The sequence below is a fragment of the Schistocerca gregaria genome, chromosome 4, assembly GCF_023897955.1.
Source record: "Schistocerca gregaria isolate iqSchGreg1 chromosome 4, iqSchGreg1.2, whole genome shotgun sequence".
In the NCBI taxonomy this organism is placed as follows: Eukaryota; Metazoa; Arthropoda; class Insecta; order Orthoptera; family Acrididae; genus Schistocerca; species Schistocerca gregaria.
Window position 1 is genome coordinate 483523284 of NC_064923.1, and position 27041 is coordinate 483550324.

The 27041-nt window shown below is 45.3% G+C and overlaps 1 long non-coding RNA gene and 1 other non-coding gene across 3 annotated transcripts in view; one reads left to right on the forward strand and one right to left on the reverse strand.

Moving 5' to 3' along the window:
• Positions 1-27041, reverse strand: part of LOC126365987 (uncharacterized) — an 84982-nt gene that overhangs the window by 42071 nt on the left and 15870 nt on the right. Inside the window, exon 2 of one of the 2 annotated variants that reach the window (XR_007566284.1) lies at positions 16188-16320. The exons of the other annotated variant lie outside the window; for it this stretch is intronic. This is a non-coding gene — a long non-coding RNA (uncharacterized LOC126365987). The remainder of the gene's footprint in view (positions 1-16187; positions 16321-27041) is intronic. 2 annotated transcript variants of the gene reach the window in all.
• Trnal-caa (transfer RNA leucine (anticodon CAA)) lies at positions 12465-12539 on the forward strand. Its single transcript has one exon. It is a non-coding gene; the product is annotated as a tRNA-Leu (tRNA).

The window sequence follows — 27041 nt, forward strand, 5'->3', positions numbered from 1 at the left end:
TTAAAAAACCAACAACAAAGACTTACGGCAGAAGAGCGTAAAATATTTGTTTTCAGAAAGGAAACGTGATGTCAGATATTTCTTCACCCGAAACGGAAATCAAAGTGTTGTTTCGACCTAATAAATCTAATATTCTGACATTTTACAAACATAGCCGTTATTTGATGCTCGCTAAGATGTAAAGCTCTATCAAACGGTGCAGAAAATGTTGCTACTCGCTTTTAGTGAACAACATATAACTAGCCTGGAGCGCCAGTCATCTAGCACCATAGTATCTAAATCTCATTCAATGCCTGCTGTTGCAATTCTCAAACCAAGCAGTCACCGTAAATACAACTATGTTCTTAAGCGTAAGCAATAAACGGGACAATAATTCCTGAGCAGGGTGTCGGAAGGGTTCCAGAAGAATATAAAACTTAATTACAAGACATCTACCACACAAAAGCTCCCAAAGCATCTAATTAAGTAAGTTTTGAAACCGAATCGAAAATTTTTAAAATAAAACAAGATAAAAGCGCCTGGAACCGCTCGGCCACATCGGACGGCAAGAATAAACTAGTTTATTTATTTTTAAATCAGCAGTAGCAGTAGTTAGGCCTAATGAAAATGTAGCTGAACCAAGGCGCTTCCTTAATTTTAAGCAGTGTATTTTCAAAATAAGGTTTAGATCTACAGGGTGTCCGCAAATTCTCGCTACAAAGTTCTAGGACTGTAGAGAAGAGTGAGTACATTACATTTTGAATAGTAACCCATGTCCGGTACGTCATGCAACGACGCTACAGAGAGTCAAAGTTATAGACGCCGGCGCCAATAAATGCATGTACATACAGGATTATTCCGTGATGATCTTACAAACTTTCAAGAATGATCGAGACGGATAAACGTATCAATTTGAGATAAGGGCCCCTGGTTCGGAAATTATGCCTCGGAGAGTGGAATACATGTACTGGTACTGCTGTGGCTAAGAATGTAGGGTATGAAACCTTCAGAGGTGGTAGTATGGTCCAAAACAAGAAAAAAAGTCTAGTAAACATGGGCTCTAAAATGCATACTTGAGGAGATATGAGCACTTGTTCATCTTCGTTAATGTGAAACACATTGCTCTATTGAACAAATCTTCATAGCTTTTAAGATACGCGTATTAGAGCCCGTATTTAATGGAAATTTTTTTCTTGTTTCAGTCTGTACTACCACCTCTGAAAATTGCCTATCCTACGATCTTATCAACAACAGTACCCGTACATGTATTCCTCTGTCAGAGGTACCAGAACGGTTTCCGCTTATAACTTACTAATCGTTGGTTTCCGGACGACGGTCCTGTACCTAAAATTGATATATTGAACCTTCTCATCACCCTTGAAAGTTTCGAACATGATGTTTCAAATATTTCGTCAGCAGTGTTTCCAGTAAGAAGACTGGGGGGAGGGGGGGGGGGGATCACTTGTTGTTACTGTACTTGTATCTTCTGCAAAGACGACAAATTTAGCATCTTCTGAAAACATGTGTATCACATCAGAAACAACAGAGGACTTGAAACAGAACTTTGTGCTACGTCATGTCTCATTGCTTCGTAATTCTGGGTGACTGTTATTATGAGATCGAAGCAGAAATTTTAAAACACTGTGGGTAATGCAACCAGTAACTGTCTTCTGATTCATGTTTTGTCTTCATTTTTGTGAAGTGACTTGACAGCAGCACTTTCAGTTATGCGAAAGTATTACAGTGAAAGGTTCACTGTATAAGTAACTCACTGTACTGCAAAGTTCAGCTGAACAGCGTTTGATTACTTTGTTACTGAGTTCATCCTAACCATTCAGTCACCTATTTTCAAGAGAGCACATGTCACTGAGAACTTGTTTTGGCGATGTACAATGATGTTGAACTTTTCTTAAAAACTGTAGACTATCTACGAACCAAAAATTGTCTGCCACTCACAGAAAAAGTTACTAAAAGTGCCTGAAAAATTGAAAAAGCTCAAACTATTGATTTTCATAAAGTATTAGATCATTTTATAGATACAAAAGCGTGGAAAATATTATTTCAAAATAGTCTATCCTGCGAATGTTTGTTCCAGATATCTACGAGAAGTAACTGCTCCTGGATATCTGATGATGAATAAATTCCGAGCAATGAAATCATTCCTTGTCTGATGTTGGCATTTACCATTGTGAACCAGTCAACCTGAAAGCAGAACTACTGATGGTTTTAATTTCAAGTTTGACGTCGGTTCACAAACGACAAAAGGAATAAATTTTTCTTGTTATATAATTACGAATTAACAGTTTTAGGATTTTTTCCTTTGCTTGTACTGTGTTACCTCGCTTCTTACCAAATTTCATGATTGTAAGTCAACGAGAAGTACCCTAAGGTTGTGTGGTAAGCGAGTTTGCTAGTATCAAAATTTGTAACATAAATGGCCGTACCTCTTGGTTGCATTATTTATTATACCGCCAAGAGACCAAATACCTCAGTAAATGACATGAATTTCAACTAAAATATGTCTACCCGTTCCTGAGAAAAAGAGGTCTTAACAGACGGATAGGCAGACATTCTGATAACAAATGACAATTTTTTCTTGTGAGATAAATACAGGCTCCTGACTGCATTGACTTAGAAGATTACAGTTTTAAACACCAAGGGCCTATAGACCTTAGTATGTAATATAAATTTCATCTTGATACTTCTACCCGTTTCTGAGAAAAAGGGGTCTTAATAGACGAACGAACAGTCAGTCAGATAAGAAATGACCAAATAAAATCTTGTGATAGCCTACAAGTAAAAATTTACAGTTTCCAGAAGTTATTCTTTTGTTATACTATGAAACCTTTCCTTCTCGCAAAATTTCATGATTCTACGACAGGGGGAAGTACCGTATAGGTTTTAATGACTGGGTTTGCGAGTATAAAAATATGCGTCATAAATGGCCGTATATTTTGATTGCATTGGCTTAGAAGCTGACTTTGTTATACCGCCAAGGGACCATACACCTTAATATGTGACTTCAACTAGATACGTCTGTCCTTTTCGAGACGGTTTCATAAGAAATGGGAATTTTTTTACATGATGTAAACAAAAATTAACAAATTTCGTTTTTTTTACTTTTGTTTTATCGTGAAACCTTGCTTCTTGGTAAATTTCATGTTTCTAGGCCGACGGAAAGTACCCTGTGGGTTTAGATCAGTGAGTTTGCATCAAAATACACTACTGGCCATTAAAATTGCTACACCATGAAGATGACTTGCTACAGACGCGAAATTTATCCGACAGGAAGAAGATGCTGTGATATGCCAATGATAAGCTTTTCAGAGCATTCACACAAGGTTGGCGCCGGTGGCGACACCTACAACGTGCTGACATGAGGAAAGTTTCCAACCGATTTCTCATACACAAACAGCAGTTGACCGGCGTTGCCTGGTGAAACGTTGTAGTGATGCCTCGTGTAAGGAGGAGAAAGGCGTACCATCACGTTTCCGACTTTGATAAAGGTCGGATTGTAAACTATCGCGATTGCGGTTTATCGTATCGCAACATTTCTGCTCGCGTTGGTCGAGTCCAATGACTGTTAGCAGAATATGGAATCGGTGGGTTCAGGACAGTAATACGGAACACCGTGCTGGTTCCCAGCGGCCTCGTATCACTAGCAGTCGAGATGACAGGCATCTTATCCGCATGGCTGTAACGAATCGTGCAACCACGTCTCGATCCCAGAGTCTACATATGGGGAGGTTTGCAAGACAACAGCCATCTGCAGGAACAGTTCGACGACTTTTGCAGCAGCGTGGACTATCAGCTCGGAGACCATGGCTGCGGTTACCCTTGACGCTGCTGCCTGCGATGGTGTACTCAACGACGAACCTGGGTGCACGAATGGCAAAACGTAATTTTTTCGGATGAATCTAGGTTCTGTTTACAGCATCATGATGGTCGCATCCGTGTTTGGCGACATCGCAGTGAACGCACATTGGAAGCGTGTATTCGTCATCGCCATACAGGCGTATCACCAGGCGTGATGGTATGGGGTGCCAGTGGTTACACGTCTCGGTCACTTCTTGTTCGCATAGACGGCACATTGAACAGTGGACGTTACATTTCAGACGTGTTACGATCGGTAGCTCTACCCTTCATTCGATCCCTCGAAACCCTACATTTCAGCAGGTTAGTGCACCACCGCATGTTGCAGGTCCTGTACAGGCCTTACTGGATACAGAGAATGTTCGATTGCTGCTGCCCTGGCCATCCAAGCTCTGTTTGACTCAATGCCCAGGCGTATCAAGGACGTTATTACGGCAAGACGTGGTTATTCTGGGTACTGATTTCTCAGGATCTATGCACCCAAACTGCGTGAATATGTAATCACATGTCAGTTCTAGTATAATATATTTGTCCAATGAATACCCGTTTATCATCTGCATTTCTTCTTTGTGTAGCAATTTTAATGGCCAGTAGTGTATGTAACGTAGGTGACCGCACCTTTTGAATGCATTGACTTAAAAGACAACGTTTGGTTTACCATCAAGAGATTAAAGTATGTGATATAAATTTCGAAATCATACGTCAGCTCAATCCTAAGAAAATTTGGTTTTAAGAGACGAACGAACAGACAGATCGTCGGATAAGATATGACACAATCAATTTTCTTTCGTGTGATCTAATTACAAAATTACAGTTATCGAACTTTTTCCTTTATTTTTATTGTGCGACCTTCCTTTTCGTTTATTTCATGATTCGTGGTCAACAGGAAGTACCCCGCAGGTTTTGATGAGTGAGTTTACGAGTGTTAATATTTGTGACATTGCCGTATCTTTTGACTGCAATGTTTTACTTCGCCAAGGAACTATGGACCTCAGTACGCGACATAAATCCAACTTGATACGTGCACCCGCCCGAAAAAAAAAAAAAAAAAAAAAAAAAAACAGTCGGACAGACAACAAAGTTATCCTATAAGGGGTCCGTTTTTACCAACTGAGTTACGTAACGCGGAAGACACATTCATAGTATCCCTCAACCTAGGAAAAGTGTTCAGCGATGTAAAATGGTGCAAGATGTTAGAAATTGTCGTGAAATAAGGTGTCAAATGTACAAGACCAAAAAAGGAAGAATAAGAATGGAAGACCGAGACGAAGTGCTCGGATTAAAAAGGGTGTAGGTCAGGGATGCAGTCTTTCGCCCTGTACATCGAACCAGCAACGATGGAAAAAATAAGATTCACGAGTGGTATTACAATTCGGAATGAAGGGGAGATTTATGAAACTTCCTGGCAGATTAAAACTGTGTGCCCGACCGAGACTCGAACTCGGGACCTTTGCCTTTCGCAGGCAAGTGCTCTACCACTTTTTTTTTCTTTTTTTATTTATTTTTTACCAACTTTTTTCTTTTTTTCTTTTATTACTTTTTTTATTTTTTTGATGCTACCCCTTTTTAAAAATTTTTTCTTTTTTTTGTTTTTTTTTTTTACTTTTTTTACATTAGTTAACCCTTTTATAAAATGGAACTAAAAAAAAGAACCAAGTGCCACCGCCACTTTTCATCCTAAAAAAAGAAAAAAAATCTGTTCCTCTTCAGGCGTTGGCTCCTGACTAAACCTACCCCAGAGAGCTGCCTATCTACCAGAGTAAATATAGGAAATCAAGGTTAGGGCTATCCTTACAAACAAAACAAAATCTTCTTTTTCTGAATTTTATTTTTATTTTTATTGTTGTTATGTTATTATTTTTTTGTTTTTGTTTAGTTTTGTTGTGTCATTGATCAGAGGCCTTCTGCGCCCCGCTGGTAATATGTTGAGTCACGTCTTCTCGAAATTGATGCATTCTGTTCAATTGTTCAGAAATGTTCATTGGTTCAAACAGGAAACGTTCTTCTCTCTTGGCTTAACACATTCCAGCTGCGAGGCGGGTCGTGGAAAGCACTCCCAAGGAAGTTAGAGAAAAATTGTCTGTATTTTGGGTGACGGACAACGATATAATGACGGTCATTGAGGTATGTCCAAAAATCGAGTACAGAGTCTACAGTTTGTCCAAATAGGTAGTGAATGGCATGTCCGCGAATCCAGTTCACAGCATTGGTCTTTGTCCGAGGAAAATATTCACGATCCGGAAATAATAATGAAAGGGGAGTAATCCGGTCCGGAATGTCCCGCGTTAGAAAAGCGACAATAAGACGAATCAAGTGCCAAACCTCCTCCGCCGGTCCGCAAACAAACCGATGTTCATCATTGTCTGGGACTCCACACGTGGAACAGAGAGGTGATTGGGCGAGGTGGATACGATGAAGGCGAGATTGGTTGATTTGCTTACCATTGACAGTTAGGTACCAGACAGATTGAACATTCGTGTCAAGGTAACGGGCGAAAACCGCGCGCCATACATGACGCCAGTCTACCTGGGGGAACTTTTGTTCAATCGGGTTAGGTGGACGACCTAATTGGAGGACATTGTATACTGCCTTTGTCTTGAGTAAAAGCTGTCTTGGTAAGGTGAGGCGTAGATAACTGAGTTCAAGAAAGAAGTATCGTATATAATGTAACTGGACCGGAACGTCCGAGATCATCACTGGGGCTGACAGTGAGACCGGCGTATATGCCGTCAGGAGGAGACCAGTGAGGCTCGTTGGGCATCGTGTCCATACCGTCATCTGGGAGCTGACAAATAGGGCGCGAGCTCTATCCGGCACGTGAAACAGACCTATCCCACCTCGTTCACGGGGAAGAGTAAGGGTTGCATAGTTAACTTTGAACAACAGCCCAGAGCTGACGAAAGATGCCATCGCTGCCAACATGCGACGTGCCACAGTAAGCGGGAAAGGTAGAACTTGTGCTACATGGGGAACTCGGGATGCGATATATACACTCCTGGAAATTGAAATAAGAACACCGTGAATTCATTGTCCCAGGAAGGGGAAACTTTATTGACACATTCCTGGGGTCAGATACATCACATGATCACACTGACAGAACCACAGGCACATAGACACAGGCAACAGAGCATGCACAATGTCGGCACTAGTACAGTGTATATCCACCTTTCGCAGCAATGCAGGCTGCTATTCTCCCATGGAGACGATCGTAGAGATGCTGGATGTAGTCCTGTGGAACGGCTTGCCATGCCATTTCCACCTGGCGCCTCAGTTGGACCAGCGTTCGTGCTGGACGTGCAGACCGCGTGAGACGACGCTTCATCCAGTCCCAAACATGCTCAATGGGGGACAGATCCGGAGATCTTGCTGGCCAGGGTAGTTGACTTACACCTTCTAGAGCACTTTGGGTGGCACGGGATACATGCGGACGTGCATTGTCCTGTTGGAACAGCAAGTTCCCTTGCCGGTCTAGGAATGGTAGAACGATGGGTTCGATGACGGTTTGGATGTACTGTGCACTATTCAGTGTCCCCTCGACGATCACCAGAGGTGTACGGCCAGTGTAGGAGATCGCTCCCCACACCATGATGCCGGGTGTTGACCCTGTGTGCCTCGGTCGTATGCAATCCTGATTGTAGCGCTCACCTGCACGGCGCCAAACACGCATACGACCATCATTGGCACCAAGGCAGAAGCGACTCTCATCGCTGAAGACGACACGTCTCCATTCGTCCCTCCATTCACGCCTGTCGCGACACCACTGGAGGCGGGCTGCACGATGTTGGGGCGTGAGCGGAAGACGGCCTAACGGTGTGCGGGACCGTAGCCCAGCTTCATGCAGACGGTTGCGAATGGTTCTCCCGATACCCCAGGAGCAACAGTGTCCCTAATTTGCTGGGAAGTGGCGGTGCGGTCCCCTACGGCACTGCGTAGGATCCTACGGTCTTGGCGTGCATACGTGCGTCGCTGCGGTCCGGTCCCAGGTCGACGGGCACGTGCACCTTCCGCCGACCACTGGCGACAACATCGATGTACTGTGGAGACCTCACGCCCCACGTGTTGAGCAATTCGGCGGTACGTCCACCCGGCCTCCTGCATGCCCACTATACGCCCTCGCTCAAAGTCCGTCAACTGCACATACGGTTCACGTCCACGCTGTCGCGGCATGCTACCAGTGTTAAAGACTGCGATGGAGCTCCGTATGCCACGGCAAACTGGCTGACACTGACGGCGGCGGTGCACAAATGCTGCGCAGCTAGCGCCATTCGACGGCCAACACCGCGGTCCCTGGTGTGTCCGCTGTGCCGTGCGTGTGATCATTGCTTGTACAGCCCTCTCGCAGTGTCCGGAGCAAGTATGGTGGGTCTGACACACCGGTGTCAATGTGTTCTTTTTTCCATTTCCAGGAGTGTATATTGACATATGGAGCTCGTTGGAGAATATCTAGGGATCGAAGGCGATGGTCCATAAGACCTGCTCTGATCATTAAAAGGAGGCGTCTGCAGTTGATGGCGGCTGAACGCCGGAGATCAGATGAAAAGTCTGTTCCTAAACAGCGAATGGTATCAACGGTGGTGAGAGGTGTAATACACTCCACAGGGAGTCCCGTGCCAATGAACATAACTTGTGACTTACGTACGTTTAAAGAGCTACCCGACGCCTCACCATAAGTCGCTACCCACGTCAAAACAGCTCGAACCTCGTCGGCATTACGTAAACAGATGACTACATCGTCAGCATAGGCCGTGCAACAGAATCGGTATCGATCTATGGACAACCCTACCAAACGTTGTCTGAGCCCACATAGCAAGGATTCCAAGGAAAAGGCGTACAAAATCGCTGATAGAGGGCAACCTTGACGTACGGATCGACCTATTTTTATCGGAGGAGTGAGTCTGCCATTGTACATAATCCTGGAAGAGGCACCCCGCAGAAGGCGCATCACTACCGTGATAACGGCGACTGGGAAACCCATATGGTGGAGAACGGCCGTAAGGAACGAATGGTCAACCTTATCAAAAGCTTGACTAAAGTCCAAAGACGCAAGTGCCCCAGAGAGGCGTTGTGCCTGGGTAACGGCGATCATATCCCTGTAGCGGCATAAAGCCGTGCGGATATTATTATCCCCTCCCAAAGATGCTTGGTCTGGCGACACAACATATCGGGCAACGGTTTTAAGTCGTGCCGCCAAAAGGCGAGTGAAGATTTTCATATCACTGTTAAGGAGGGTGAGGGGTCGTTAATCACTGATATTGTTGCCACCATGCGGTTTATGTACAGGAATAATAATTCCTTCCATGAAAGAGTCCGGCACAGGTACTTCCGGAGACATCAGTTCCCGACATATGGAGGTGAAGGTGGACTCTAACAAATCACGGAAGGTGCGATAAAATTCGAGGGGAAGACCATCGGGTCCTAGGGAGCGATTGATGGTTCCTGCTCGGATCGCATCGCGGACTTCATCATCAGTCACCTCTGACACCAAGTCAATCGCCGCATCTCCTGGAAGACCACCGAAGTTGAGCTGTGAGACTTCCTCGATCAACTCTGGGGAATGTGGAATTGCGGCGTAGAGCTGCTGGTAGTGGGCGTGAAGCACATTCCCTATTGCAGATTGGGTTACGTAGCGACGCCCATCTTGGTCTGTTAGGATGGGAATAAATTTTCGGCGACGATGTTGGCGTTCTTGGATGATATGGTACATAGATGGATGTTCATGAGGCATGCGATCAGCAGTACGAGATCGTACTATCGCTCCTTCCAAATGCCTTCTCATGAGATTGGAGATTTGGGCCTTAGCATGGTTTATCCTTGTATGGCGCTCAGGGGAGGCTGGCATCGTGGAGCATTCTCGTAGGATCCTGTAGTAAAAGTCCATAGTGCTCTTCCTCCAGGCGGCAACATCTTTGCCATATCGGATCAAAGTTTTTCGAAGAGCAGGTTTTGCACACTGGATCCACCAGTATATGGTAGATGGATACGTGGGACGGCGTGTATTACATGTGATCCAAGTGTCTTCTATTAGAAGTCGACAGTCAGGTGAATTAAGAAGTGCCGTGTTCAGTTTCCATAAACCACGTCCGTGCCATACTGCCTGTCTTGTGAGAACAACGTCACAGAAGTAAGCCTCATGATCTGAGAAAGCAACAGGCCAGATTTCAGCCTGTCGTGTGTGTTGAATTAGGGATCGCGAGATGTAGATGCGATCCAGTCGGCTAGAGGAGTGCGCAGTGTAGTATGTAAAGCCCAAACGATCACCGTGAACATGTCTCCACGTGTCGACAAATTGTAGCCGCGTCACGACTGTTTCCAGAGCCGCGCATGGTGAGTGACGCGGCAATTGATCCTGAGGTCGCTGGGTGCAGTTGAAGTCTCCACCCATGACCCAGTCATCGTGTGGTCCCATAAAAAGGGGTGTAACTTCATCTGCGAAGAAGGCATTGCGTTCACGACGGTAGCTGGAGCCCGACGGCGCATAAATGTTGACGATGCGTACACCAAAGAGAGTAAGGGCCATAAGGGCCAATACCTCTGCCGTTGATGAGGTATAGGACATCTTCGGCAGGAAGACCTTCTCGTAAGATGATGGCAACACCACTACCGGTGTCCGAAGCGGGAGAAAGATGCGCCGTGAAGCCATGTGGTGGTGAAAAATCGGCGACATGCACTTCCTGAAAAAGCGCAATATCAATGTCCGCATCATAAATCATATCGCGGAGCAGCGCTAGTTTGTGGGGCGCACGAATGGTCGCGAGGTTAATCGTTGCGACACGATAATGCTGGTGTTGGAGTCCCACAGGCACAGGTGGGGCTGCTTCTTCAGGAGCGAGAGGTCGTCGATCTTGCCGGTCCGCTGAAGAGGTTGCTATTGTGGAGAGTTTGCGGGCGCGGGCGCAACCGATCTCCACGTCGTCTGCCCAGGAGACTGATACTGCGGTAGGGTACCGACTGTGTACATCATCCATGTGGAGAGGAGACGTATTTTTCGACTCAGCATATAGACTTTCTTCAACGTCGGCTTGTGGGGGCGACGGCGCCAGTAAGGAGGGGTGGTCGTTGCCAGTGGTCGCCTGTGGCGGGTCTTTCGCATCAGACGTTTGGACATCATAGAGCGGTTTATCATCCATCTCGGTTCTGCATCTCTGGCATCCATCCGGAGAATGGATTCATCAGGGGGTGTACGGCTACGTTTCTTTCTCTTTCGTGTCGACCCTTGTTTTCGAACAGGTCGTTCCGAGTCTGATTGCGGGTGGCCTTCGTCTGACTCCGGACCAGTCTGAAGGAAAGCAGAAGTAGGTACCACTCCCGGATCAACGTCCATCTCAGCAGCATTTTCAGTCACACTGCTGCGATGATGTGGAAGGTCAGGATCTGGCGTCTGTAGCACCTCAGAAGGAATCTCAGTAGCGGTTGCATCTGCCTGATCAGACGACGTCAACAGAGCAGGAAGACCCTGTGTAGAGGTGCTACCTTCCTGGGCAGCCTTGGCATATGTGACCTGGGTCTGAGGGATCACCGCTGGGGACGCTTCCTCGCCGACCGGCGTTTGGATCAGGCGGCGTCGCATGCAGGCGGATCTGACGTGGCCTTCTTGTCCACAACCCACACATGTTCGGGGTTGGCCGTCGTACATGACAATGGCTCGCACACCGCCAATTGTCAGGTATGATGGTATATGTTTTTTCAGTTCAATTTTTACCTGACGCACACCATTAAGGACACGGTAGGTCGTGAAGGTTTGCCATTTTTCCTCAACGTAACGCAGAGACAACTACGTCCTTCGGCACTTCAAATGGTAGTTCAAACACCCTAATCGTGCGTTGACCGTACTCTGCGAATTCAAGTGTTACTGCTCCGACGTGACCATCAGAGTATTTGAACTTAAGTCCATTGGTATGGCGGCGAATAACATCTTCACACACCTCGGTGTTTGTCATTTTAATATGAACGACACTACTCGTGATCGAAAAATGGATTCCGATAACGTGGTTAGGATCTAAACGAACTTCTTCACGTAGGAACGTTTCAACTTCATGTGCACGAGGTCGCGCATGTTCAGCTGGGAAGGAAACTTTAAGGGTCGCACGGCGGTAAGCGCTCGACATGTTGCTCGCGGTGGACGGACACAAGCCTTAAAGCTACGACGCGGAAGTAAACAAACCTGCAGCGGAGCACGGGGCCGGTGCGCGGGGCCGTCCGCACGCTGCCACGGCTGAGAGCCGACTGACCACTGAGCTATCGAAGCACGACTCACGTCCGGTACTCACAGCTTTACTTCTGCCAGTATCCGTCTCCTACCTTCCAAACTTTACAGAAGCTCTTCTGCGAACCATGCAGAACTTGCCCGCGAAAGGCAAAGGTCCCGAGTTCGAGTCTCGGTCGGGCACACAGTTTTAATCTGCCAGGAAGTTTCATATCAGCGCACACTCCGCTGCAGAGTGAAAATCTCATTCTGGAAACATCCCCCAGGCTGTGGCTAAGCCATGTCTCCGCAATATCCTTTCTTTCAGGAGTGCTAGTTCTGCATGGTTCGCAGAAGAGCTTCTGTGAAGTTTGGAAGGTAGGAGACGGATACTGGCAGAAGTAAAGCTGTGAGTACCGGACGTGAGTCGTGCTTCGGTAGCTCAGTTGGTAGAGCACTTGCCCGCAAAAGGCAAAGGTCCCGAGTTCGAGTCTCGGTCGGGCACACAGTTTTAATCTGCCAGGAAGTTTCATATCAGCGCACACTCCGCTGCAGAGTGAAAATCTCATTCTGAAGATATTTTGCTAGCTTCGAGACAAAATAACGCAAGACGCATGTAGCTAGAAGGACATAAAAAGGAAAGTAGCATAGGCAAAGAGGGCATTCATCTACATCTACATCTACATCTACATGGATACTTTGCAAATCACATTTAAGCGCCTGGCAGAAGGTTCATCGAACCACCTTCACAATTCTCTATTGTTCCAATCTCGTATAGCGCGCGGAAAGAATGAACACCTATATCTTTCCGTAGGAGCTCTGATTTCCCTTACTTCATCGTGGTGATCATTCCTCACTATGTAGGTCGGTGTCAACAAAATATTTTCGCCGCGGGGGATTAGCCGAGCGGTCTAAGGCGCTGCAGTCATGGACTGTGCGGCTGGTCCCGGCGTAAGTTCAAGTCCTCCCTCGGGTATGGGTGTGTGTGTTTGTCCTTAGGATAATTTCGGTTAAGTAGTTTGTAAGCTTAGGAACTGATGACCTTAGCGGTTAAGACCCATAAGATTTCACACACATTTGAAAATTTTTTTGAACAAAATATTTTCGCATTCGGAGGAGAAAGTTGGTAGTTGGAAGTTCGTGAGAAGATTCCGTCGCAACGAAAAACTCCTTTCTTTTAATGATGTCCAGCCCAAATCGTGTATCATTTCTGTGAGACTCTCTCCCATATTTCGCGATAACACTAAACGGCTGCCTTTCTTTGAACTTTTTCGATGTAATCCGTCAGTCCTATCTGGTAAGGATCCCACACCACGCAGCATTATTCTGAAAGAGGACCGACAAGCTTAGTGTAGGCAGTCTCCTTAGTAGGTCTGTTACATTTTCTAAGTGCCTTGGCAATAAAACGCAGTCTTTGGTTAGCCTTCTCCACAACATTTTCTACAGCCAAAATAGGTCTACTAGTATCAAACATTGCCCTCAATCTGAGGAAGAAGTTTCCGAGTATGTGCATTTGGAGCACAGCATTGTTTGATAGTGAATCAGGAACGGCGGGAAGACGGGTAAAGAAGAGATAGAGTTTCAAATGTGGTCCTATAGAAGGATGCTGAAAATTAAGTGGACAGGTAAGATGAGAAATGAGAAGGTTCGCTGCAGAATAAGCAACTAGAGGAAGATACGGAAAACACTAAATAACAGTAGGATGATAGGACGAGTGTTAAGACATCAAGGAATAACTTCCATGGTGCCTGAGGAAACCAAAGAGGGGAAAAACTGTAAGGGAAGACACAGACTGGAATAAATCCAAGAAATAACTCATGACGTTAGGTGAAACTTCTAATCTAACACGGGAATGGTCCAACCCGATATGTTTAAAAACCATCCTGAATTTTTTTATGCAGGAAAAATACAACGAAAGAAATGAACTGTCAATATTTTAGCTACCTAGACATCCTGCAAGTATTTAAAAAAAATGTTTAAGTTACTCATTATTGTCACACGAAAAACTGCTTAAGACGATGGTTTGTATAGCCCTTCCTGCCTAGTGGAGGGGCGCCCATGACAAGCGAGCGTAGCCGCATGTTGCTGTTTTTAAACAGTTTCAATGTGCCAATAAGTCTTGTATCAACGCCGCTGCAGAGTGAAAATTTCATTCTGGAAACATCCTCCCGGCTGTGACTAAGCCATGTCTCCGCTATGTCCTTTCTTCCAGAAGTGCTAGTTCTTCAAGTTCCATAGGAGATGTTCTGTGAAGTCTGAAGACAAGGCAGTGACGAAAGCAAAGCTGTAAGGAAAGGTCATGAGTCGTGTTCGGGTAGCTCAGTTGGTAGAGCACTCGCCCGCGAAAGGCAAAGGTCCCGAGTTCGAGTGTCGGTCTGGCTCACAGTTTTCATCTGCCAGGAAGTTCCAATGATTTCCTTGTTTGCCCCCGTAGCCGTCACAATAAAGTGAAGTGTCATTTGAACGACGAAAACAAACGTTTTCTTTACACCAGACACACCTGAGGAAAGAAAAACCAATACATCCAGGCACTTCACAGTAATAACTAGCTTAAGTTAGACAGAACTGCGCTGGAGTAAGAAATGGTCCACGCTGCTGCTCTGCTTCTTGTGCTGCACACTGGGCATAGCGATCAGTCCGGACTGCGACTGCTACGGTCGCAGGTTCGAATCCTGCCTCGGGCTTGGATGTGTGTGATGTCCTTAGGTTAGTTAGGTTTAAGTAGTTCTAAGTTCTAGGGGACTGATGACCACAGCAGTTGAGTCCCATAGTGCTCAGAGCCATTTGAACCATTTGAACACTGGGCATACTTAAAGCGATTCGTAAAACGTGCTGATAGAAACTGATAATGCACAAATGACTGCGATTTAAGAATACTGTTCTACTGATAAACCTCAAATGGGACAGAGGTGTCGGTAATTATTTTGTCCGACAGTTTCTTTAAAAATATTTTCCATAGTTTAAAAAATTCGTTATTGAGAGTCACATTGATTATTCCTGGCGAAATCGGAATTATATCAATAGCCATTTATGTCCAGGCAAAGAGTCTAACAAAATCAATGAATTAATTTCTGGCGGAATCGGAATTATATCAATAGTCATTTATGTCCAGGCAAAGAGTCTAACAAAATCAATGAATTAATTTCTGCAACTAGCTACAAATTGTTTCGAATAAAATTTTAAATATTTTTTCCTATTTTTCCAGATTTTGATAGGTCGACTATAAGATTTTTTGCCACAAAGCAGTCCTTTTTCTTAATTTTTGGTCCCAATATGCCCTTAGGTCCTGAAGACAGATATGAGGCAGTAGGAACAGTAATCCACTCATATCTATCACTTTCACTGTTTTATATGATTGCACAATAGACTCTGTCTTTCTCATCGAAATGATGAAGTGCTGATTGCTCACAATTCTTTCACGAAACGTGACTGATCGGCGTTAGGCGTAGCAGACGTGGCGAAAACAGCAAGCTTTGTCTTCAAGTCAGCTGCGAATTAACAGACTCTCCTCTACACTTTTACCTGAAGTAATCTTCGTTATTTTGAGACGTCCTATACTGTATGATTTCTTGAATCTAGTCAAACAGGTCGAAGAAGAATTGAAACCAACGATGTTCGTCTCAACTGCGATTCGAAAGGACTACTCTTGTAGATCATCAGTTACGGTGCACTGGCTCTCACGAGCAGCTCTACATTATTCATATCTCAAGAAAACTCTTCTAAAGAACTGTTCTTCATGTTATTTATCTAAGTTTAGGGGGTTATGTTGGTTATTAGTGGGAATTACAGGACTTCGTGGCTACCCTGTACAGTAAATCTTTCAGACAGTTTTTCTTCCAAAGTTTTGCGAGTTCTCTTTTGGTGTGTATTTATTACTTCCTTTAAGTCTTTCTTCCACTTATGCAGCTGACAGAGTTTACCAAGTAAAAGCTAGTTTGTATACTGCTTAACATTACGCGTTAAACACAGTGAATATTAATTCATTTTTATCTCCAGTGTTAACATTTAGGATGCAGCAAAAGCAGCTGGTAAATATTTTGGATATTAAATGAGTTTTAAATTTGAGTGAACAGCAACTGCGGACGTTTCAGAGAAGCTATCAACGGAAACTGAAATTCGTTTTATAAATTACGATCGCGTCGAGCTGTGTTACTTGTTTGCCGGTGCGCCGTCAACGAAGGATATGCGCCTGCCAAGTAGCGCCTGCCATGTAGAGCCTGCCATCTAGTGCATGCATAGCTTCAGTAGGGGAGTCAATTCCTCCATCCGCTTGGCGAACTACAAACCTGTGAATTTTCCAATATTTTTTTTAAAATTTCAGACAGTATATCCTAGCAGGGTCTTTCTTTCGGCGTATTCTTTCTGCATAAAAAAATTCAGGACATGTTTCGACATTGGATCATTTCCTAGTAGGTTGAAGAGGTTGGCAGAGGAAAGGAAATCGTGGCGGGTCGCGTGAAACCAGTCAGAAGACTGAAGACTCAAAAAGAAACAAAGAAACATTTACCCTCCAGAGAAATGCATGATGTAAATAATTCTGCATACTTCATACTGCAGTGGAATTCATTTGAAAAGATAAAGCTCTCCATTCACACACGATCCAGTTTGTGCTTTTTTGTGCGCACAATAAAGATCGAGTCACAGTGGACGACATTGAAGTTAACCGTTCTCGCCGCGCTGCTTCACGCAATAATAGTGGATTTTCTGGTTTCGTGTCTTCTTAATCTTTATTTTATTGATTACTTCGTTGTCTTGAGATACTGTGTGGGTTGCATGAGAAACTGCTGTTTTTCCTATGAGTGCTTTGTCGCAAAAAATACCTTATCTCTCGAAATGAAAAAAAATGTATATTTTGCAATAAATACACAAAGACTGAGTATAAATAAGAAAATTGAAAAAGTAACAACCGTTTTCAATTTAAATTTCAATTCCAGAAACGAAAATTGAAGAACCCCGATGGCATGGTTGGATGTCAATGTAATATCGTATATGTACTTACCATCGGCGGTTATTAAGACCTGCAATTCTCTGTGGCACGTAGAACAGCCACTGGAGTTTTTATTGCTGTTATCAGGTCTGGCAGTGTCCACAAGGGGAGCGAACAGCGTCAGGTGCCGAGTGATCACTGTAAATGATACAGAAATGGCGGCTACTCCATTTGAGACGGCCATATCAGCGTCCAACAGAGTTTGAAATTGGGCCATATTGTGTCTCTCCATTTGCCCTGCTGATCGAATAGTACAGTACACAGATTTGAGTGGCATTCGGTCGTGACAGTGCGAAACGAGTCCGCAAGTTTTTTTGGCTGAGTCCGTTTCATTTTATATTAATTTCCGTCACTCTACCGATGAAAATAATAAAGTGACCTCATGTTGGACTGTACAGGAACGTGAGGCAAGTTCTGGTCGACTACGCCTGACGAATCCAAGGGCAGTTTGCCACGATGAACACAAAGCACATCTGCGCCTGCCATCTGAGAACTAGTATTGGATGCCCTGCAACATTCTGTGTTATCCCGCACCTTTGGTCTGAGACTAGCAGCTGCCGAACTAGGAAATTATCGTTCCATGTGTAGGCTGCGTTTAACACAACAACAAAAACGGCTGCGTTTGCAGTCATACTGTGACTGGGAAAACATGGACTGCTCTCGAATGGTGTTGCACTGTTTTTAGAGGTGAATGGAGGTTCTTCATTAGCACCGATGGCCATCATAGGTGAGCATGGCGGTGATCTGGTGACAGATCCATTCCTCCAATGTTTTGGAGAGGCACAGCGATGTTACTGCCGATGTCACGGTGTGTGGAGCCATTGGATATAACTTGAGGTAGTGATTGAGGCAAAGTGGAAGGGGACGTCACGGACATTTTGTATCCGCATGTGTGTCTCTCATGCAGCGGCGTTTGAGTGCCATTTTTCAACAGGTCAGTCCTCGTCCACACATGGTACCTATTGTGGACCATCTGCGCGATGTTTAAGTACTCCTATAGTGAGCTTGGCCCTGATAGTACGTGCCAGTATCCAAGATATCAAGGAACAGTTACGTCTGTTGGCCAGATTGTCTTAGGAGAAGACAGAACGGTTTTATGACACCCATCCAGAATCAGTACACGTATCCACGCCAGAGGGGTGCAAGTTCCTTGTAAAATTGACTCGATTTTGTAATCACTGAAATAACATCATATGCCCTCTCAAGCCGCCCGGAGTGGCCGTGCGGTTCTAGGCGCTACAGTCTGTAACCGCGACACCGCTACGGTCGCAGGTTCGAATCCTGCCTCGAGCATGGATGTGTGTGATGTCCTTAGATTAGTTAGGTTTAAGTAGTTCTAAGTTCTAGGGGACTGATGTCCTCAGAAGTTGAGTCCCAAAGTGCTCAGAGCCACTTGAACATTTTTTTTTTTTTTTTTTTTTTTTTTTTTTTTTTTTTTTTTGCTCTCTCTAAACTCGTGAATTTCCAATTCGTTTCTTCCTGCCTGTCTGGTTGCTTCAGTTTCTATGTCACGCAGTGTAATTCAACAATGAAAATGCTGGCTTCATTACGGGGGAGTAACAGTTTCTCCGACATTATATGCGAATGAGACAGAAAACGAGATGCAGAGTATGAAGTAAAATGGCGCTATGTACTACCTTCTAAATGACGCTTGGTATATTTTCTTGTATATACAATGAAGAGCCAAAGAAACTGGTATACCTGCCTAATAACGTGTAGGACCCCAGCGAGCAAGCAGGAGTGCCGCATCACGACGTGGGATGCACTCGACCAATTTCTGAAGTAGTGATGGAGGGAACTGACACCCCGAATCTTGCAGGGGTGTCCATAAATTCGTAAGAGTACGAGAGTGTGCAGATCATTTCTGAACAGCACGTTGCAAGCCATCCCAAATATGCTCAACTATGTTCATGTCTGGGGAGTGTGGTGCCAGCGGAAGTGTTTAAACTCAGAAGAGTGTTCTGGAGCCACTCTGCAGCAATTCTGGACGTGTGGGGTGTCGCATTGTCGTGCTGGAACTGCCGAAATCTGTCGGAATGCATAATGAACATGAATGGATGCAGGTGATCAGACAGGATGCTTATGTACATGTCACCCGTCAGACTCGTATCTACACGTATCAGGGATCCCATATCACCCCAACTGCACACGCCCCACACCATTACAGGGCTTCCACCAGCTTGAACAGTCCCCTGCTTACATGCACGGTCCATGGATTCCTGAGGTTGTCTCCATACACGTACACGTCCATCCGCTATATACAATTTAACGAGACTCGTCCAACCAGGCAACATGATTCGAGTCATCAACCGTCCAATGTCGGTGTTGACGGGCCCAGTCGAGATGTAAAGTTTTGTACCGTGCAGTCATCACGGGTAAATGAGTGAGCCTTCAGCTCCGGAAGCCCATATCGATGATGTTTCGTCGAATTGTTCGCACACTTCATTGCCACCTCGGAGATGCTGTGAACCCATTGCTTGTGCACCGACTATAACTTGTTGATGGCCCAGCACTGAAATCTGCAGCAATCAAGGGAAATGTTGCACTTCTGTCACGTTGAACGATCCTCTTCAGTTGTTATTCTCGATCTTGCATGATCTTTTTCCGGCTTCAGCGCTGTCGTAGATTTGATGTTTTGCCGGATTCCTCATATTCACGGTACACTCTTGAAAAGGTCGTTCGGGAAAATCCCCACTTCATCGCTACCTCGGAGATGCTGTGAACTCATTGCTTGTGCGCCGACTGTAACTCCACGTTCAAATTCACTTAAATCTTGATAACCTGCCATTGAAGCAGCAATTACCGATCTAACAACTGCGCTAGACGCTTGTCTTGTATACGCGTTGCCGACCGCAGCGCCGTATTCTGACTGTTTACCTATCTCTGTATTTTAATATGCATGCCTATACCAGTTTCCTTGACGCTTCGTGTATTTTCTCAAGCAAATAAATGTTGATGTTTACATATGTTTGGACAGCACGTTTCCTATTTTTTCACTGTCCAGCAGCATAGAAATCGCGAACGTAGTTTTCGCGCTGATATTCTTGAGTTAATGCTTCACAGAGTTCTCGCCTGTCAGGTTTCTCGGTCTCGAGCTTTCAACGTCATCATCATCAGGATATATTTCGGTAGGCCGTTAAGTATTTTACCGGGGGTATTCTTTATGAATTTTGATTTCGCCGTTGATGATCTTTACTACCATTACTATAGTCTGACTTTTTAAAAGGTGGTCCCTCATTGATTCACTTTTCCAGGAATGAGTGACGTGACGTTGTGTTGACGTCCTGTCTGCGCAAACGCTCTACCAATTAAACACGCTTCATTTGACTGTGTCGTTCAGGTTTCGTCCCGGGATGGTCCGTTGAAGTCTAGTAACAATCGTCCTTCGACGGTCTCGTCTCTGTACAGCCGTGATCAGAACACAACAGCTGCTCTCAGCCTCTAATATAAAGTTCTTAGGGAAACTACAAGTCGTGAGATAGCTATAAACTCTTCACGCCACTGTCTTTATTTCCTCAGGCAGTTAATTTCAGATATCGGCCCTGCTTCTTCTACTTCTTCTTCTTCTGTGGCTCGTCAGTTAATTTTGAATCTTGGCATTTTCAATGACTTTCCACACTGATCACGATCCAGCGCTTGAGATCTCCATCGCCAGAAGCCCATTGTCCTTTCAATAATAAATGAAAAGCACTAGTTTGCTTTTGTTCTAGAATATTACTTTTATAAGGGTAACCGGTTTTCAACTTACATGGCCATATTCAGATATTTACTGAGTACCGTTACCAAAGAAGTTACAATGTTTGCACACGCTATGCCAGTAACTGGCACTCATCATACCTGGCGGAATGCTTGAATTTGTGCGCGCGGCTGCCTGATTGGCTAACTTCAATGTTAATTATCTGGGAAAGGGCATAACGTACAAAAAAATTTCTGAATAATTATTTATCTGCACAACCTGACCTGGAACACTCTTACTAGCTTTTCAAACTGTTTCTGATCATCCTGAATAAACGCAAACAACTCAACATACAATTCAAGTTTTCAGTTTTTTAAACTATCTTACGTACCGTTGATAAGATTAATTGACAGTAAGAGCAACCTTTTATTCACAGTCAGAAAATCGATTTTGTGAAGGCAGTTTCCACGAGTTCATGCCGCGAAACCAAATCTATTATAGATAGTGTTTTATAATCTGCCTTTTGAAATAACCGACTACAGCAGTCGAAGTGAGAGGTCAACATACTTCGACTCAGGTAACTTCTTTCTCACGCGATATTTTAATTAATATAAATGAATAAAACACTTTTGAACGACTTTGCCTATACCATGTCTGATTCCAGATTCTAATCACCTGACTCTAATATTCGATATACACAGACGTAGCTTTCCTTTCACTTTCATTTCGAAAATTCTATGGTAACATTTTATACATTTTTTGTACTTTTACTCTGATGTTAGTCAGGTTCAATCTTTGCATTATAAGCCATGTCATATTTACACGCGTAGAGAAGCAGCGTTCTCTGCTGCACATAGGCTACATCACTGTATTTGTGGTGACATTGATTTCTGCCAACGTGAATGTTCAGTGTCTGTGTTACCGTGTTGTACAAGGCGTGTTCAATACGTAGTGCAACACATTTTCAATTTGAAATCAGGTTGGTTTTATTCAGCATTACAGAACACCTTATTATTCCCCAATCATCTGGCTACAAAACCCTATTTTTCAGTGTAGTCTCCGTTCAATGCGACGGCCTTACGCCACATGAATGGGAGGACCTAGTTGCCCGCACGATACTACACTAGTGGTCGACGACGGAGCCAAGGTCTTGCTGCATCAACAACCACGCACTGCTTCCCACGGAGTTGGTCCTTCATTGGCCCAAACAGAAGGAAGTCGGAAGGTGTGAGATTCGAATTGTGGGATGGATGAGGAACAACAGTCCGATGAAGTTTTGTGAGCTCCTCCCGGTTTTGCAGACTTCTTCAAATGGTTGTAATGGCCCTGAGCACTATGGGACTTAGCATCTGAGGTCATCAGTCCCCTAGAACTTAGAACTAGTTAAACCAAACTAACCTAAGGACATCACACACATTCATGCCCGACGCAGGATTCGAACCTGCGACCGCAGCGGTCGTGCGGTTCCAGACTGAAGCGCCTAGAACCACTCGGCCACATTGGCCGGCTGTGCAGACTTGTGGGATGCCTTGCGTTGTCATGGAGAAGAAGTTCGTTTCTATTTTTGAGACGACGAACACGCTAAAGTGGTGAGGCGCTAGTCCATGCATTGTTATTTGAACCCATATTTCAATACCTGTGACAATGTCTGACAAGAAATTGTCACCATCAGCCTCGTAACGCGCGAGCAACTCTTTTCTTGGTTGCTCTTTTTGGTCTTCTGTTAGGTGACGGAGTACCCAGAGGACACATACCCTTAAGTTGCCCAACTAGCGGACGAGTAAATCAGTACTACGAACAGAGACCACCATCTGAGCAGTGAGGTAATAACGAGCGTGTGGCATTGGTGGCCGGGAGATCCCACGCAGGGCGGTTCTTTAACTTGCGAGTGAAGGAGGATGAAATGATGATGAAAGACACACAACACCCAGTCATCCCGAGGCAAAGAAAACCCCTGACCCCGCCGGGAATCGAACCCGGGACCCCGTGCGCCGGAAGCGAGAACGCTACCGCAAGACCACGAGCAGCGGACAGCAGTGAGGTGTTTAATTGCGATCTGTCAAAGAACTCCAATGAGAGTGTCCTCATGTTCCAATACTACGGGAGTCACATCTGGTTGCGATCGGCTGGCACCTGGGAGATAGGACACGTTTTCGTGACCTTGCGATGATGACAGATGCTCGCACAACGACTCATTGTCTGTTTCTTGACTGCTTGGTCTCAATAGACATCCTGCAAGCCCCTATGAATATCTCCAATAACCTGCTTTCCTGGCAAAAGAAATTCAGTGGCAGTTCTCGGCTTGGAATGTACATCCATTACATGCTCCGTTTTGAAGGCTACGTACAGGCGCCGCCAGCTATCGGAACTCCATGAAACTGTAGGGGCTGAAGCGGGAATGTTCCACGACGTCCCACATCAAATTTAGCATTTTTTCAACCGAAATTGGCCGAGGTAAAATGTGTTTCATTACTTATTGAAAGCCTCTCGCAGGTGTTCAAGTTATAAAAGAGCAAACATTCCGTACAGCATTTCTTTTAAGTTGTTCATTGGTAACACAACTACAAAAATCATCTAAATCCCAAGAGAAGCCGTGGATTCGCACCTCTGGACGAAGCATCGTATCAGAGGTCAAATAGTTAAGTAAACCCACTACAGTTGTGGATTTACCAATAAAAATATTTACATTCCTGAGGGCTCGAAAAATTGACAAATGAAATTCACGTAGATCACACGCTTCAAGCATTCTGCACTGCCAACACAGTCACAAAGACTTCTTTATGGCCTAGCGTTGTAAACTTCACCTAAAGATCTACGTACTTTGTTCGCAGCAAATACACTCCTGGAAATTGAAATAAGAACACCGTGAATTCATTGGCCCAGGAAGGGGAAACTTTATTGACACATTCCTGGGGTCAGATACATCACATGATCACACTGACAGAACCACAGGCACATAGACACAGGCAACAGAGCATGCACAATGTAGGCACTAATACAGTGTATATCCACCTTTCGCAGCAATTCAGGCTGCTATTCTCCCATGGAGACGATCGTAGAGATGCTGGATGTAGTCCCGTGGAACGGCTTGCCATGCCATTTCCACCTGGCGCCTCAGTTGGACCAGCGTTCGTGCTAGACGTGCAGACCGCGTGAGACGACGCTTCATCCAGTCCCAAACATGCTCAATGGGGGACAGATCCGGAGATCTTGCTGGCCAGGGTAGTTGACTTACACCTTCTAGAGCACGTTGGGTGGCACGGGATACATGCGGACGTGCATTGTCCTGTTGGAACAGCAAGTTCCCTTGCCGGTCTAGGAATGGTAGAACGATGGGTTCGATGACGGTTTGGATGTACCGTGCACTATTCAGTGTCCCCTCGACGATCACCAGAGGTGTACGCCCAGTGTAGGAGATCGCTCCCCACACCATGATGCCGGGTGTTGGCCCTGTGTGCCTCGGTCGTATGCAGTCCTGATTGTGGCGCTCACCTGCACGGCGCCAAACACGCATACGACCATCATTGGCACCAAGGCAGAAGCGACTCTCATCGCTGAAGACGACACGTCTCCATTCGTCCCTCCATTCACGCCTGTCGCGACACCACTGGAGGCGGGCTGCACGATGTTGGGGCGTGAGCGGAAGACGGGCTAACGGTGTGCGGGACCGTAGCCCAGCTTCATGGAGACGGTTGCGAATGGTCCTCGCCGATACCCCAGGAGCAACAGTGTCCCTAATTTGCTGGGAAGTGGCGGTGCGGTCCCCTACGGCACTGCGTAGGATCCTACGGTCTTGGCGTGCATACGTGCGTCGCTGCGGTCCGGTCCCAGGTCGACGGGCACGTGCACCTTGCGCCGACCACTGGCGACAACATCGATGTACTGTGGAGACCTCACGCCCCACGTGTTGAGCAATTCGGCGGTACGTCCACCCGGCCTCCCGCATGCCCACTATACGCCCTCGCTCAAAGTCCGTCAACTGCACATACGGTTCACGTCCACGCTGTCGCGGCATGCTACCAGTGTTAAAGACTGCGATGGAGCTCCGTATGCCACGGCAAACTGGCTGACACTGACGGCGGCGGTGCACAAATGCTGCGCAGCTAGCGCCATTCGACGGCCAACACCGCGGTTCCTGGTGTGTCCGCTGTGCCGTGCGTGTGATCATTGCTTGTACAGCCCTCTCGCAGTGTCCGGAGCAAGTATGGTGGGTCTGACACACCGATGTCAATGTGTTCTTTTTTCCATTTCCAGGAGTGTATGTTGGACAAGATGCAGTGCATTACCTTGTGCGTGAATCACGTGCATTCGCACACAGATAATAAATTCAGGTTTTGTGGGTAAATCGCGACAGATATTTATAGTGATTAATCCCCTGTTTTCTTTCCATTTCCCCTTTTTCCTGCTTGTGGCTATCTTTTTCAAAAAATGGCTCTAAGCACTATGGAACATTGAGGTCATCAGTCCCCTAGACATAGAACCACTTAAACCTAACTAACCTAAGGACAACACACACATCCATGCCCGAGGAAGGATTCGAACCTGCGACCGTAACAGCAGCGCGTTCCAGACTTAAGCGCCCAGAACTGCTCGGCCAGGCTATCTTCTTGAAATCGAGTAAAGCGACATACTCACACATGCTTTACTACCAGAGAAACGAGAAAGTCAAACATTTGTAAAGTCTGTACAAAATATGAAACAACCTACAGTCATTTATCTATGGCATTTTCTTCATTCTCCTTCTTTGATGCAATTCTCAGTTTTTCTGTCGGCATTTCATTGAGGCAGTTGAGTTTTTTTTCATCACTCGACGCATACTTCTCTCTCAGTAAAATCTTCCTCTAGGAAAAATAATACAGCAACTGCTGGTCACAGCCTGGCCTGTGGTTTGACTGACTGAAAAATACCTAAGTTTGGAACCAAAATGGCTCTAAGCACTATGGGACTTAACATTTGAGGTCATCAGTCCCCTAGACTTCGAACTACTTAAACCTAACGAACCTAAGAAGGACATCACACACATACATGCCCGAGACAGGATTCGAACCTGCGACCGTAGCAGCAGCGCGGTGACGGACTGAAGCGCCTAGAACCACTCGGCCACAAAGACCGACTAAGTTTGGAATCATCTCTCAGGTTTATTCAGTTCGATCGCATTATACAGCATGCCGATCCCGCCGGTTTCATCTTCTTGTTGCCATTCTGTAAAAGGACCCCACATTTGTTTCAATTTGTGGTTGTTTTTATTAAAATTTACGAGGTATTTTAATTCATGTTCATTTGTTATGTCTGTGTCGTCTGGGAATCACACGCGGCACATAACGTAATCCTGGAGCCTCAGCTGCTCTCCGAAGTGCAGTGAGTTGGAACAAGGTACCACTCTCTAGAATACTCTTGTTACAATGTGATGCTGAATTGTGGGCGGCGCACTCGGCCGAGGCACGTTCTCAAGGCTCATTACGAGGGCACACCACAACATTCTCGCCCGAAGAGGAGCGCTAAACGTATTAAGTGCCAGTTAAGTAGGTATAAGGAAAGAAACTTGAAGACAATATTAAGAGAATAAGAAGTGAAAGAAGGTAAGATTGGGGATGCAACCCTGCTGAAGAATTTGACTGACCACTGAAGGACGTAAGTCGAAACAAAGCACTTGGAGTAGATAGTAGACGACAGACCTTCTAAGTTATTAATATCCTCGGGAGAGCTAATCGTGACAAAACTATTTCAGCTCATAATTTCGATATACGACACAGGCGTAATACACACAGACTTCATCAAGAATATGAGCATTACCAAACCATCAATATAATAAAACATATTTACCAAAAATTAACATGAATAATGCACAGCAGGAAGGACGGACTGGCAGAAGATGACATTAAGTTTATCGCAAAACTGTTAAGCCCCGTTTACACCGAAACGAACACGACCGTGCGTTCGCTAGGAATGTGTGCTTGCGCTCGCGCATTGTCTTGTACCTACGAAGAGGCATTTACACTGAAACGAACGAAACCGAAAGCACTCGATGTATTTCGTTTTTGTCGCGTTAACATCAGTACTTAGCTCAGCGTGGTGGAGAACAGAAACACACAACTTGGTTTTGTTTTGCACAGCGAGCACGCTGTTGCTTATGAAAGCCAAACGGCACAGACAGAGAAAAATTTGAGTGTCTGTATTTTTGCGCCGGCGTGATGCATGTGGTGGTTCGGCTCTGATCAGTGATTTGCAGCTGCAGCCATCCTTGGTTTATTCGAGAACTTCACCCGTATGTCGACGAATGATTTTCGCCTTCTTCTAGCAGTAACTGAACCGAAAATTTTAAAGCAAGGCACAAATAACCGACC